Raw genomic sequence first — 14,781 nt, 5'->3', positions numbered from 1 at the left:
TAGCAGAACCTAAAGTTTGATCTCATATACAGTGTTACGACGCAAATAATCTGGGGAGTGTATATTACATTCTATTACAAGATGTTCATGCGAAATCTGATGTAAACAACAGACTATATATCTATATTTCATTTATTATACGCATTTGTGGACAAAAATGGTCATTGGATGTATTATATTAGACCGTTTTCACAGGTTATTCACACATTTGAAACAGACTGGATTCGCCTTGCGATCGTTATATCAACACAAAAGTAAGAAGTCCCATTCATACCCATTCGTACCATTTGCCCAGATGTACTGCTGTTTCTCTGTCCTCCACAGGTCCTGTGAGCACACCTGTCTCCAGTTAGCAATCAATTAGTACGTCCACCTGTTGCCAATCAGCAGGAGAGTGGGAGCTGGTAAAAAGGAAAGAGAATAGGCAGACTGATGTGAACATAAAGCAACATTCCCTTAAAATATGGCAGGAATATTGGAACACAGCAGATGCAGGACGTCATTTATACAGTATACAAAATCAAGTAGCCAAATGCATGAGGAAGGGCAGGAGCCCAAGGGAAGAGATGCTAGTCTCACGTCTTAGAATAGGTCACACTGTTTTAAACACAACATTGTATAGAATAGGAAAATATCCGACTGGTTTATGCACTGATTGTAATGTACAAGAGACAGTAAAACACATAATCTTAGACTGCACAAAATATGAAGAAGATGGGGTAGAATTAAAGACACATATAAACGAACAAAGTATGACACTTGAGCATTTATTAGGGAAAACATCTGGGAAAATACACAATTTACTAATTTTATTTTTGAAAAATACTGGGTTAAATGAAAGAATTTGATAGGGTTTGTTTATTTATTTTATTTTATTTTTTCTCTCTTTCCTTTTATGTCATTCTAATGCCCACACTCCAGTCTAGTAGGTGGTGGTAATGCACCTTTCAGTCGAGTTGCCAACCGCCATTAAACCCGAAAGAAGAAGAAGAAGACTGATGTGAAGTGTGTGGGAAGCAGACCTCTCTAGACTTACAGCTTACCAGAGCTGGGTGATACTGCAGTGGCGTTCGTGGAGTTCCTGTAGTAAATTGTATCAAGTTGACTCTCATATTGGGAGTTACTCTCTCAATGGAGAGAGGGTGGTAAATAGTAAGGAGTTTTTGTTTTTCTTTATGTAGTTGTCTTTTTGTTGAATAGTTTTGAGACTTGCTTGTTTTTGTTGTACCATTTGGTTAAATAAAATTGTAAATAAACGCCATACTTGCTGATAAAGCAGTTTCTTTTGTTCCTTCAACCCGAAATGGTTTTATTATTGTCACCAGCCTCCTCCTACCCTAGACTCTCCACTGGAGGTTCGTAACAACTTCTGTCACAAAATACTACATTTATGATGCTAGAGCATCTGAATCTCAAAACAGAAACCATACACTGATGCTAAACCTGTAGACCTTTTAAACAATGTAAAGTAATGTTAATATTATTAATGTTTGGAGACAGAAGGCTATATAGATATTGTTAGCAGCGTTAAAAAAACTGACGTCATCCCGCACACAAACTAGTGCGCGTCGAGAGGTTCATTACGTGGTACATTGCGGGTCGTAATATAAAGTGTTACCAAACACTTTCATTCAGATATTTTTTTATTTTACACACACACACATGCGCGCGCATGCAGGCACGCAAGCACACACACACATTTCTAAGAAATGGCCACTACCCATCCCATATAATCCTCATTTGTGGATATAGAAGACTTAGATGCACCTAACATTTCCACACCAAACTGGCCATATTCTTCACAACAACACCCTATCCACACAGATCATTTGCCTGGTCCTATCTTATATGGCCATACTACTACACAAAGCAGTGTCTGTCCTGAAACACAGATGCATGTGAAATCCCCTACTTTACCAACTACAAGACAACCTTTAAATTATGCCACGGAAAATGATCATATGCAACTTTGTACATGAAGTAAGGTCATTTCACCCTCACTGTCATCAGTGGTCCAACAGGATCTGCCTGGGGTCCTTTCAACCCCTGGGAGAGAAATACCACAACGTTTCACAGCTCAGTTTCAGAGTAACTGGGACCAATTGATGGAATCTATGGACTGACAGGAGGAAACTGTGAAAGAACTTACTCAAGAATGAAACAATTAGAGACTTTGCATTCACATACCGAGCACTATGTAAAAGACGGAAAGCAGATTTTACAGAAAATTAGATCGTTAAAATGATATAAAAGAATATCAAACCTTACATTGCAAGCCAGCTACAAGGCGAAGTGAATAAAGTAGAGGATTTGGTCAGGCTTGGTCACCAACTAGAGAGATCATGAGCAACAGCTTCATTAGGAAGGTCACTTGGAACACAAACAAGCCAAATCACTACCCAACCGTCAGAATGAGAAACCTGCAGTTCTATGTTGGAGATGTAATGGCCAACATTCCCCGGGAAAATGCCCACTGTATGCACCCCCAGCATCCCAACAGTCATCTGGTCAGCAATTTAACAGTTCAAAATCTTCCCACCACGCAAGTCAGGTGGACAACCGACTAATAACAATGTAACCGCTTCCCCAGAAAACACTCAACCTCAAAGAGAACTCCAGAGAAATCTTGCACCCATTACCATACCACAACAGTTGATAGTACCTGCCCACCTTGCTACATGTATGGGAAAAGCCATTGTGGACACTGGTGCCAGTTATACACTTATTCATGAAAGCCTTCGAAAACAATTTGCAAACATTAAACAAAGTACAACAATGGACATGTGGACCACGTTATCTAGCTAATTGACAAGCTAAGAGTCCTATAGGATGGTTAAATGCCACTATTCAACTACAAGATAAAACTGTTACATTACCCATGGTTATCCTTTCTTTCCAAGCCTTAGCTTATGTCATAGTCCTGGATTTGGACTCTTTTTAGTGGACTCCAAATTGATGTCAGTGAACTGAAATACTACTTAAAAAAGGCGCTCTAAGCGAATCTGTGTGACGTTACTTTTTGTTGATGTCAAGGTCAAGGTAAACTTTATTATCCCCAAGGGGAAATTCGTGTGGTCAATATTGCAAGTCTCACAAAACATGAACAAACAAACAATAAATATACGACATTACAAACATCACAAAGACATTTCATGAAAAAGCTATAAAATAAATAAAGAATAAATAGATAAGATTATAGATAAAAAAACTTTTCAATACCTAAAAATAAATTGCATAGATGTGCCGAAGGGTGAACTAAAGTGCAACAGATATTTTTAATCTATTATTGTGCAATCTGATTGCTGTAGGTACAAATGACTTATGGTACCTTGCTGTTTTGATTGCTCTCTGCAGAATTCTGCCATTTGACCTACTACTTCTGACAAACTTTGGGAACAGAGGATGTGTTGGATCAGCTAAGATTTGCTCTATTTTACCTAAAATGAGCTCATTATAAAGCTGGATTGCAGATACCTGGTCCACTCCGATGACCCTACTGGCTGATTTAATAATGCACTGCAATTTCTTATGATCAAGTACATACATGTTTCCAAAAACACAGATTAACCCAAAAGACAAGATACTTTGCAAAAGACACTTATAAAATAATTGGAGGATGCTGCTGTCTAATTTAAAATCTTTTAGCTTCCTAAGAAAGAACATCCTCTGTTGCAGTTCCTACACTTGTTCTGTGCACAATGTTTAAAACACAATTAATCATCAATCTCAATTCCCAAATATTTATAAGATGAGACCCGCTCTATCTGTTCACCATTAATCTCAGATGAAGAGACAGGTATCCCTTTCTTACTAAAATCTATTAACATTTCTTTAGTTTTCTTTACATTGACCTGTAGAAAATTATCTGTGCACCACTTAATAAAACATTGAACCTCCCTTTCAAAGCCTTCTACAGATGGGGTATCAGGATGCAAGAAGCCCACCAGTGCTGTGTCATCAGCATACTTAAAAAAGGTGTGAGCTGAGGAGGATGCTTGGCAATCATTTGTATATAGTGTGTAAAGGATGGGTGATAGTACACATCCCTGCGGTGCCCCAGTATTAATCATTTTAAGTGAGGAAATGTGTAAGTTAAGTCTAACTTGCTGCCTACGGTCAGTCAAGAAATCATAAATCCATAATATTAGTCTAGGATTATGTCACAGGTGGGAGCGGACCGCCCCGTCACGGGTCACGCTCCTCCTTCACTTCCACCCTGAGGAGGTCCCAAAACACCCAATGACCAGACAGAAAAGGGAATAAAAACTTTTATTAAATATTAAAAAGACATGTATGGGGGAATTAAATATTTAAAAAAATGGGTCTCAATCCTCTGTTTCCCCAAGCATGGGGGGGGGGCATTTGATCTCTTGGCTCCGGGCACACGATGGACATCCAGGAGGGCACTGGGTCTTTGCTTGGGCATACAGGCAGCCGTACAACACAGTCTGCTGGCTCTTAGCCATTTGCAGGAGATAAGTACTTTACAGGTGACTGGGGCTTTACTTTTACTTGAGTGGGCGTACAACACAGTCTGCTGGCTCTTAGCTTTTGTTGCTTCACCACCTCAGTGTCCACTTCCTTCACCCAGGCGCATCCAGCCTAGGGGTAGTTACTGATGACACAGACACAGCACAACACTACATATTTTCAAGTGTACACACTCACGGCAGAGACAAAGACTCACCCACTGCACTCCAGGTGAATTAAGGTCACAACCACAGCTGGCTAGGGATTCGTCCTGGGATTCACTGGGCACTGATGCAGCGACGGGTCAAGAATACAGCCGTCGCCGTCGCGACACCCTTGCGTCTTCCTTTACTCGTGGCTCTCGGCTCACCCACAACTCTTTCCACAGTGGGGCCGCTCACATACTATGCTAGAACTCACAAACTCGCTGAATGATTTACTCTCCGGTAATGTTGTTTACACAAGTGCTCAAGGGTACTCACAAGCGGCGGTAACACTCTCCCTTTGTCTCCTTTTCCTTTCAGCTGCCGGATAATCCTCCCGCCGTCGGATATCAATCGTTGGAAATCCTCCTTCGGTGACACCTCCGGTGAGTATTCCTGTTGCAATCACTCAGAATATAACATTTGTTTACATGTGTTGTTTCACGGATCATCATTTAAATGGTTTATACTCAGCCCAATCACTTGTGCCCCTAAATCCTTTTTCACCCAGTCAAATAATATCTTCCGCCTTCTCAATGCTGTACTCGCCCAGACACTCAACTCATCTCACCGGATCGGCTAGAATAAACTGCTTCCGTTTGTCTTCTTTGGCCCCGTCCTCTTTCCGCTCGCTTCCGTGCTTACGCCGGATCAACGGGGCCTTCCGACCATACCTGTCAAGTATTGGAATTGAAAATAAGGGAAATTTTCCGGCGCCCACCGCGAACAGTCCCACCACCAACCCAAACAAGCTCCAGTATTCCTTACATTTTAAGACTGGTGAGGGACGGATAATATTTTTTAAACCAGTGCTGATAATTGTGTTAAAATTTAATTAAACAAACTAATTCATTAGCAAGAAAACTAGTGAAACACACAGCTCTGTGAAAACTACATTTGATAAGTCACACTCAAACTGTACATACTATACACACAAATTTGCATCTGTACAAAACCCACTGGCCTTAGGTTGAAAAGCCTTATTTTAACTTCTTTTGGATTAAACCTTAATGCCAAAATTATTTATAAACCATTCACTTTTCTTTGTAATGAGAACTGTCATTTAGAAAATGAAAATGCTAGATGGGGCAGTGGCCCAAACCAAAAAGGGCACTACGGGGGTGGTACTATTAGTATGGTTTTAATAAAGTAAATGATGTGTTACTATATTACTAGCATCAACTTAGACAAGTGATTACAAGTGATTATAATGGGAAAATATAATAACAAGAATTAAAGTGTGAAAATAGATATTCGATATGGTTTACCTGCTGGCTTGATGGAGCTTTGAATCCATGTTTGCAATGTTGAACTGCCTTTACCAGCCTCCCTTTCCGTTCTCTGTCTTTATTTTGTGAAGCCATTGGTGTTTTTTGTATTTTTTGTCTACAAAGTGTGCCAACAACAGCAAATTTAGTGTTTATGTTAACTTAGATCTGACCGGGAACATTTAATTCATTAGACAAGCATTGTAACGATAATGTGGATATTTTGTTGCTGTTTGCTTGCTAACTTGTTAGCACCTTTAGAACACAGACAGCAAATCATTAACCGAAGAAATACATAAATAAACTTCCAAATTAGTAATTCTGCGGTTTAACAACTGATATAATGTAATAAATCTACCTGTTAATGCAACAAACTTCAGACAGAAACTGTCGTCTGCGCTCTCCAGGCAGAGAGTGCACACAGAGATGCTGCGGAGCGGGTGGGAAAACACGAAGTGGATTAGCGGAATCAGTGGACCTTTAGCGATCTGGGATTGGGAATGTTTTTTTATTACTCCGCCCGGGCATTATTATTTTTGTAATAACGCAGGTTAAAATACAGGAGATTTACGGGAAAATACTAATACGGGAGGACGGCGGGAAAGAAGGGTAAAATACGGGACTTTCCCGGCCAAAACGGCATACTTGACAGGTATGCTTCCGACTCTTTAGAAGGTAGTCGAGTTCATCCGCCTTTGGCGGAAATAAGCTCGCTTCAAGTCAGCCGCCCTTTCCTGTGTTTGTGAGGATCTTTTTGTATGTCTCCTCTTCATTAAGTCGCCCAATCATAAGTCGCCACACTCATCTCCACACCTAAAATCAATAAATACAATTTTAACCAGGCTCCTTGGATGTTCAAGATGCTCATAAACATTATTTATCAAAGTAAGAATCGCATCTTCAACCCCCCTCTTCTCACGATAAGCAAATTGGTTAGGGTCTAATGAGTATGCTACCTCAGAAAGAAGCTGTTTTAAAACAATTTTCTCAAAACATTTCATTACTGTAAAAGTGAGTGCGACTGGGCGCAAATCATTAAGCTCTCTAGGTCTGTTGTTTTTGGGCACTGGAACTATTAATAATTGTTTCCATAGGCTAGGGACCACACCAGTGTCCAAGGACCGCTGGAACAGCCTTTGAAAAGGCTGTGCCAGCTCATTGGCACACATTTTTAGTGTTCTATTTGTAATACCGTCAGGCCCACTAGCTTTACGTGGATTTGTGCGTCTGAAAAATGATTTTACCTCATCAATAGAAATTTCCATACCTGCACCCCCCATGCCTCTCACTTCCATACTAACCAAATGCTGCTCTTTATAATCAAGTGTCTCAAACCTACAATAAAAATTATTAAACTCATTAGCCATATCAAGCTCATTATCCACTGCCATCAAATGATTCTTAGGCTTGTAACCTGTAATTGTTTGTACTCCTTGCCATGCTCTTCAAGGATTACTGTTGAAATAACCTTCAAGTTTACGTTTATATGCTGCTTCACAGTCTTTAATCAGGTTTTTAATCTGTCTCTGCACAGTTTTTTATCTTCTCTGTTTCCACCCAATTTAAACAGACGCTGCTTCTGAGAAGGTGCTTTAATTCCGGAGTCACCCAAGGTTTATTATTGGGGAACATTTTAATAGTCTTTTTGGGTATAATTAAATCCTCGCAGAATTGTATATACCCTGCAATATCAAACGCTGCGTCGTTGACATTTTCAGTCCCATCAGTTACTACATACCAATCTGTGCTCTTAAAACAATCCTGAATCGCTTCAGACGCGGTAGTGGTCCAGCATTTTACCTCCAGTTTTTTTTACTTTCTCGCGCCTAAGCCTGAGCACATATAGGCAGGATTTAATTTAATCATGTTATGATCTGAGTTCCCCAAACCGGGTAGTGCTTTAGAATAGAAGGCATCCTGTATGTTACCATAGCAATGGTCAAGGCAGGCTTTATCGCGAGTAGGGCAGGTGACATATTGCTGATACGTGGGTAAATGTTCCTTTAGACTGCAAAGGTTAAAGTCTCCCATTATAAAATTAGCGGCATCGGGGGCCTCTGTCTACGACACAAGTTCATGAAGCAGAGTGGCATTGGCCTATGTATCGGCTGAAGGCGCAATATACACAACAAAAAGTCTAATTTGGTGTATTTCCCTGGGCAGATGATAAGGCCTTAGACAGAGCGAGTGTAATTCAATATCCTTTGTGCAAACTTTGTGCTTCGTTGTTATGTGAGTAGAATGACAGTACTTATTGTTAACAAACACACACAAAACTCCACCTCTCTTTTTCCCAGAGTTTTGATTGTGATCCATCCTCACCAGCGTGAAGCCCTCCAGATCAATTAACGAATCCGGGTCCACTTCTATGAGCCAACAGTCAAACAGATAAGGCAGGATTGTCGGTAGTCCGAGGTATCGACTGCAGGCCCGCAGCTCGTCCACCTTCTTCCTTAAACTCATAACCGATGAAAGTGGTTGTCCGTAGGGTTGCCTCCTTATTCGCTCCCGGAGCCCCCCTTCTGCGTTTCCTTGCTTTAAAGTTTTTACTTTTGACACACTCGGGTGGCAACAGCGATGTGTCATTCAAGCAAGGACGCATATGAGAGTATCTGAGATTCAACAGAAAATCGTGAGTGTAGGTAGTGCGAGTTGCCCAGCCTCCATGTATATTTAGGTTGTGGCCGGCTGCATGTTTAACAAGATCAACTAAAAAAGTTATCAAAATCAGCAGTAAGACGACTGATTCCTACTTCATTTTGTAGCATACACGGTACCAGTTCAGGAACTTAAATGGTTCTTTTGTTCCACATATAAAACATATAATAAAAACAAACAAACAGTACAGGTTAAGAGGAGACACGCAACAGACCGTGTCGCCGCTCGCGCATGCGCCACACAAAATAATGTCATGTTTGAACTGTTTTCAAACAAACGGAGCGTAGCTAACTCCTCCCCCTCCCTTCTGTGCTTTCATGAATACGCCCAACCCCCATCCCCAAATCCTTCTTGTTGCTTATTGGCTGAAACACCTTGTTATTGTTTCTGGTGGTAGGTTTGGCCACTTTTTGTTTTTATAGCAGTTTCACGAGTTCGCACTTACAAATAATTCAGAACAGGGTTATTAATAAGCGTATTTGACGTGCTGTCTGAGGAGAGGGCTCCGAGCTCGTTAATGGCCTGAGCTCGGAGCGCTTCCTGGTGGGGAGAGGGTTCCGGGCTTAGCCTTAGGCCAGAACCCAGAACAATCCCCCCTGTTCTGGTTAGTAAGGTGACTCGACGGAGGGTGGAGATGCATATGGTGATTATTTCTAAGGTTATTGGCTGTCCTCCATCAGGACGGGTGGGTGGGTTGTTTGAATTCCTTCACGAGCATGGAAGTCTGGGTGCTAGCTATTACTGGGGAGGATGAGCCGAGATAAGTTTGTGGATTTTTTTTTTTAATTTCACTTAGGTATCCTTTCATGGAGCTGGCTTGCAGGTTCTTGTGGTGATTGAAGTAGGATATAAATGAGATGATGGTGAGTATGGAAAAATCAGGAAAAACAGGTTGTAAGAAGAGTCGAAAGTCTTGGAGCTCTTCCAAGCGGTTAGGTAGGTTGTAGGTTTCTGGGGGATACGGCTTGGATGATGGTAGCAAGAGAGGCATTGAGGAGGGGTTTCAAGTGAAAATGCACCAATTCCAATTTCCTTGGCCGATTCAGAATTTCGGTTTTCCTGTAATTGTGACATGCCGATACAGATTTTGGCCGATTTTATTTCTAAGAACTATAATTGATGGCAATAGGCTACAAACAAACTACAAACGCTTTCTTTAATAAAAACACTATTTATCAATAAATAATTATTTAACGTTGCACTTTCATCCATGCTGAATTAAATGACATATCTTTTATTTGAAGAGATCTCAAATAAAGTGCTCTCAAATTTAGTTGGGCTCAGTGACGTTTTTTATCAGCCGCATTAAATGGCTAAATATCAGTTGGACGGCTGGATAGAAGTATAGTTCCTAGTTAGTATAACATGTAGACTTGGGTGGATCATGCTTTTAAACAAAGTAAGAAAGCAACATGCAGTTCCTTCTATATTCGTAATCTAAATATATGCAAAGTCTATTTCACGTCTTTTAGGTTGTAATCCGAATTGAAGCGCTGTTTTTGGAAAACTGCGCGGAGCTACGAGCTTTAAGACCCTGGGGAATCTCTGGAATGAGTGACGTAGAAGGAAACTTGCGAATGAATGACGAATCTTGAATTTAAACAACAGAGAACTAAAACATGACAATAAAGCAGTCTTTAGATGCAATGTATGTTATTTACGGCAAAAAGATGAAATTAAATAGATCTAAACGGATTTTTATTGTTGAACCAACATAGTTTAAGCGACGGATGTGCGACAAAGTTACAATGTTTTCGGGAATTATGACAAGCCAGCTGGCCTCTCCAACTATGCACGGTATACTGGTGGTTCAGCAGCGAGTTATGCCGTTGCTTGGGAAAGCACCCCTGAGCCGGGTCCGCACACAGGGTGGCGGAACAACATCGTGTTACCTGCGGATGCGGGGCAGGAATTAATACCGGTCACGTTCCTTATGTGAAACGGATCACGTTTCCCAGTATGGAATTAAAATAATGTAGCTGTTGGATAATGGGAGCTACTTCCACTGCCAGTGCGCTTTGATATTATTTCTTGCGCAACTGGCAACATGTACAAATGTACAATGTACAAATTAATGTGTGCTGTGTATGTGTGTATCTCATACCGGTTTGATTTATAATTATACGAAGAACAAGGGGAAAAAGGTTGGGCGTCTGGGCATGCACTGCTAGCAGAGGCTGCCTCATGCTCGAGCCCAATGGTGGAGCCGCAGGCCACAGACAGGGGAAAGGGTTAGAAATGAGACAGAAAGGCTTGTGGCTATAACGCCGCTGGCGGAAACAAGCTTGGGCTGGATGGGAGACCTGTATTGCTGGGACATGTTGCATCGTGCGGTGCATGACAGGCTGCTTTGCTGCGATCTTCGGAGCTAAAAGATGATTGAGGCTTGGCGGCGGAATCAGGATCGCAACCTGAACAGGCTGAAGCCCTGCTGGTTTGGCCTGACAAAACTGCTCTTGCGAGAATGGAAGACCTTTTGGTGAGTAGAGATGTAGCTTTATGATCTTTTCTAGTTTTGTTTGTGGCTTTGCGGCCAGTGGCGGATGCAGAACGTGACATATGGGTGGGCATGGATTAAGTCCGGATGGGCCTGAATCTATGGGTGTCACTTTTGAATAAGAAACTATAACAAGTCTATAAAATTCATCAAAACTTCACGAATCACAAGCATATTGGTGAGAACACTCATTTAAACAGCATACACACACCCGAACTGCACGTCACATGTTTGACTGTCATAGCCTACAAAAAAAAGAACCTGCACACAGTGACAAGAAATATAAATGAACACAAAAAACCTAATACTTTTTTAAATAGCCTATCAAAGTGTTTTTACAAATAAATTAGGCTACTAAATGCTTAAAATTAAGCTTCTAACATCATTTTCTCTTCATGCAAATCACAAAAAATATATTTTCGTTGTCACATATTTAAGTTAACTCACTAAATAAAGAAAGAAAGAAAAAGGGAATTGCTAGAAAAATGTTAGACTCTGAGGTTAAACGAAATGACAAATAAACAAACATTTAATTCACTTTTTGATGAGCACAAGAGCAAGCGGGTAGCCTACTCGTGAAGAGCGGAGCCGAGGAGCACGCATATCAGACGTGAACACGAAAGGAATAATGGGTTTAATTATGCTTTCACTTCATTTCCTGACAGTTTCACTTGTTAGTGAGGATAGTAATAACTGACAAGATGATGCCGAATTACATACAATATAATTACCTAACTAAATCTGAGAGAATGCAAACACATTACAATATTTTTTTCTCCGTCCGACGGGCAGGGCGCAGATACATTTTTGTAGCCCGACAGGAATCTGCCATAGCCCCGTGACGTCGGGCTAGCGATTTTGCAAGACCTGCATAGGTTTGTTTTGTAGAAAGACTTTCTTTAAAGTGAATTTCGTTTTGTATAAATTGTATCTTAATATTAATCAATGTTTAATCAAACAATTGTCTCGATTTAATAAATAAGAAGCAAAAGAATAATGTCGGGTGTGGTGTGGATTGAAGTGAACCCACTTTATATTTCTGCAGCCTACGTCTTTCTGCTTTTAATGCATTTCTTAAATTAATGTCAATTACACAGTAGGCTTACAGAAAGTTATGGCTATTTGTTGCTTAAAGCAATAGGCTATATTGTATAAAGTGTAGCAATAAACGTGGCGTGACTTATAGTGCTTAGTTACATAGCTGGTAGGCTATATCAAACAACATCACTGTGATCAGATGCTTTCTTTTTATTTTTTACCCCGCTGTCATATTTGTTGTGTGTTTATGTTATTGAGAGGAAAGCGCGCAGCACATATTTATAACGTGTTGTTATTCAAAATACGTTTTCCACTTGCTGGCTAGAAAAGTTATCAAAGTGATCATGGCTGAAAGGTGCTCGGGAATATTTTTCTCATTAGAACCATACTGTAGATTCAACTGCTTTATAATAGTTTTTAAATAGTTATCAGGCTTACTTATAATTTTACTGTTTTTAAAATAACATGCTATAGATAAAATACACCACATAAAGTAGTATCCATGTCTAACTATACAGAGTAGTATTTTTTTAAATTTCTGATTGGGCCAGCTGTCAATATGGGCGGGGTTGATTATTTGAACGTGTTCCTCCCGAAGTTTGTTAATAAAACATTAATAGCCTAGGCTGTCTACAGAGATCGCCTTTTTTACAGTTTAATCAGTGGACAGGTAGCAAGCAGATAGTGGGGAGATGTTTGCTGTATGTAACAAAAAAAAAATTATTGTCTAAAACTTGTGAATTCGCTTAGAGCACCTTTAAGTGTGTGAACCTACTAAAGAGTATCCATTTCAGCCAGGAAATGCCAGTGAATCTCTTATAAGCCTACCCCTTAAGGAAAAGGAAAAACTACCTAAGGAAGTGCCATTAGACATTGTTAAGTGTGATTCCACCCCCCTCAACCCTTCTGCAATGTTTTACAATGACAGCACAGACGATGTTACACTAATCAAAGATGTTGTGGGAAAAGCACATTTACCTCCAGATGCCAAACAACACTTAACTTAAATCTTAGGAAGCCACCCTAAAGTATGCACTCACCGAATTGGAAGAATGGATGCATTACAACATTGTATCTATACCACTTGCCAAGCCCCAATCAAGCAATGGCCATATCACTTAAACCCTGTAAAACAACAAGCAATGGAAGAACAATTAGAAGTCATGTTAAGAGATGGAATAGTGGAGCCATCACACTCCAGTTGGGCTTCACCCAAAGTCATGGTACCAAAGAAAAACGGAAAGCTAATATTTTGTGTAGATTACTGTAAAGTCAATGCAATAACAGAAAGTGATGCCTACCCAATTCCAAACATCTCTGAAATTCTTGAATCACTCTCTGGAGCCTCCATCTTCTCAACAATTGATCTCAATAGTGGCTATTGACAAGTGAATGTGAATCCCAATAGCAAAGCCCATACTGCTTTCATCGTGTCTGCTGGCTTTTACCATTTCAGCACCATGCCTTTTGGCTTAAAAAATGCACCTGCTACTCTACATGGCCCAGAAATCACATTTCTGGGCAATGTAGTCAGCACTAAAGGATTCACTGCTAACCTAAGTTGAGGCTATACATGCTTTCCTGTTTTCTGTAATCTCAAGGAAGATCAACATTTCTTGGGACTAGCCGGCTGGTACCACAGATTTGTTCAGAATTTTTCAAAAATTGCTGAGCATCTCAACTAACTGGTCGCCACAGTGCTAACAAGCATTCTATCAGCTGAAATCAAACCTCATCACACCTCCTGTTCTGGACATCCTGATCTTCAGGTTTCTTTCATCATATACTGATGATATTGATGCAGGATTGGGTGCCATCCTCACGCAACAAAAGAATCTTAACAACGAAGTCGTCAATGCATTTGCCAGCTGAAAATTAAACCTAGCTGAGGTTAACTACAGTGCCACAGAAAAGGAATGTTTAACAGTTGTTTGGGCCTTAGAAAAGTGGCAACATTATATTGATTACAAACTATTCACAGTAGTCACCGACCATGCAGTCTGCAATGGGTCATGAGATCCACAAAGGCCAACAGTCGTCTTATTTAATGGGTTTTAATTGGACAGATTTCCAATAGGGCTGGGCAAAAAAAATAGATTTTTCGATTAATCTGTTTTTTTTTACATGATCGATTCAAAATCGATTCTCAAGGCCACAAATCAATTTTTTTTCATATTTATTTCCGCAAACATTCAGGTAAGATTATCATTAATGTAATTACTCGTCGTTTCCACTAGATGTCACCCTCTTTTTTGCCTTGCGCGATGTTACCAAGGAGCGAGTGGTGCGAGCCTGTCATTCATTCATTCATTCAGTGCTTAAAACGGCAGGTTCAGGTGCTTCGTCAACGTTGATGCCACCTTCACACAAAAAGTCAGAGGTATGGAAGCATTTTGCAAGCAAGATGATGACGATAGTGTGAACAAGAACAAAGCTATATGGTGATTTGTAATGCAGAGGTAAAATACTGCAGTAATACTACAAATCTGTGGAATCATTTGACGAGACATCTCCCAGACGTTACCACGCCCCCACAGCTGAGCACACAACCAAAGATTTCAAATGCATTCACAAGCAAACTTCCTCACAATTCACCTTGTGCACAAAAGATCACTGAATCAATTGCATTTTTATTTGCAAAGACATA

This window comes from Misgurnus anguillicaudatus, chromosome 9 (assembly GCF_027580225.2).
Source record: "Misgurnus anguillicaudatus chromosome 9, ASM2758022v2, whole genome shotgun sequence".
NCBI classification, from domain to species: Eukaryota; Metazoa; Chordata; class Actinopteri; order Cypriniformes; family Cobitidae; genus Misgurnus; species Misgurnus anguillicaudatus.
The sequence above is the reverse complement of the archived record's forward strand: the minus strand, read 5'-3'. Positions refer to the sequence as shown.